The sequence below is a fragment of the Nestor notabilis genome, unplaced genomic scaffold, assembly GCF_000696875.1.
Source record: "Nestor notabilis isolate BGI_N333 unplaced genomic scaffold, ASM69687v1 scaffold5972, whole genome shotgun sequence".
NCBI lineage: Eukaryota > Metazoa > Chordata > Aves > Psittaciformes > Psittacidae > Nestor > Nestor notabilis.
In genome coordinates, this window is record NW_009919671.1 from 37,004 (window position 1) to 38,551 (window position 1,548).

Below are 1,548 nucleotides of genomic sequence, written 5' to 3' on the forward strand. Positions count from 1 at the left end.
GTGGGAGGTGGGGGGTGAGCAAGCGGCTGCGTGGTTCCAAGTTGCCGGCTGGGCTTAAACCATGGCACTTTCTTGTGCCTCCCAACGTGGGGCACAAAGGGTTGAGATAACAACAGATCTGACCAGAGTGTGTCTAAACATATTTGTGGTAAGTATTCATTGTTTAGGATTAAGTCACTCGTCACAATGCAGATTTATCGGCTCTCAGAGTTGTTACGTTTGATCTCAGAGTTTCAGCATGTCGTACCTTACTTACAGCCACTATTTGCTGTTTTAGGGTTAAGGGGGCCTGGGCTAAGGTTATTGTTTCACTGTACTTCGTGGTAATGACTTGTAATACAATAGACTCACTGATCATGAAACTGGTCTGGCTTGCGTTCCCAGCATGGTCATTACCCCTATACTTTGGGAGGTACATAATGAAATTTTTCAGCAATTACACATCTTATTTTTCTCCTTGGGGGGTCAACCTATGAAGGAGGCGTTCCTTTACACCCCACCAGGCTATTTACAACAGCATTTGAGAGTCCTGAAGGTTTTGGATGTCCTTTGAATACCCTTGAGACCTGCCTGCTGATTGTGCTGGGGATCAGCATGTTGGCAAACATACGGAGTGTGTTTTACCCATGGCCATCCCACCCTGGGAACAACCTATTTCATCTGATCTAGAAAGATAAGCAGTATCGGGTTCAAAGCTGGTCTAGGGTTAGATGATGATACAGGAGGATCACAAAGAGATTTTCCCTGAGGCTGGACAGTCATGAGTGGCAGGTTGTATGGGATAGTATGGGCAAGTATCTAGGCCAGTGGGCCCCTCCAGTGCTTTGGAACTTCACCACTGAACAAGCACAAAATCCAGAAAACCTAGTTAAACACTTGAACAAGGTGTGCTGTCGTCCTGGTTATACCAGAAAGGGACAAATCATGGCAACTTGCTGAAGCTTGGCCTATGCCTATTGAGCCCTGCTCAACACTATCCAGCACCTTCAAAGGGAAAAAAATGTCTCTGGGTGTGATGGCAAACAAACAGACAATGCATCCAAGCACAGCAGCCACACCAATCCCAGTGATAAGCACAGCAGTTGCTCAAACCCCAACAGCAACAGACACTGCAGCTGTTGGTATTACTCAACACCCAAGTACAGCAGCTGCACCAACCCCGGCAACAGACAATGCAGCCACTCCAACCACAGTGATAATAGACACAGCAGCTAAACCAAATGGCCAATTTGTGACTGTATCAGTTGCCCCTGTAAGCAAGGGGAAAAGCAAACAAAAGGCACAAAGAGCAACCCGTAAAGTGAAGAAAGATCAAGTCCCAGCGCACTTACTACAGGGGACAGCATCTGAACAAGAGGTACTACTACATGGATCAGAGGAAGAGGAAGAAGAGGTGACTTCTCAACCCCGGACCTCGACCGAGCTGTGGAATATGAGAAAAGATTTCACCCACCTTCCAGGCGAGCACATCATCACCTGGTTGCTCTGATGCTGGGACAATGGGGCCGATAGTCATGAACTAGAAGGTAGGGAAGCCAAGCAGCTGGG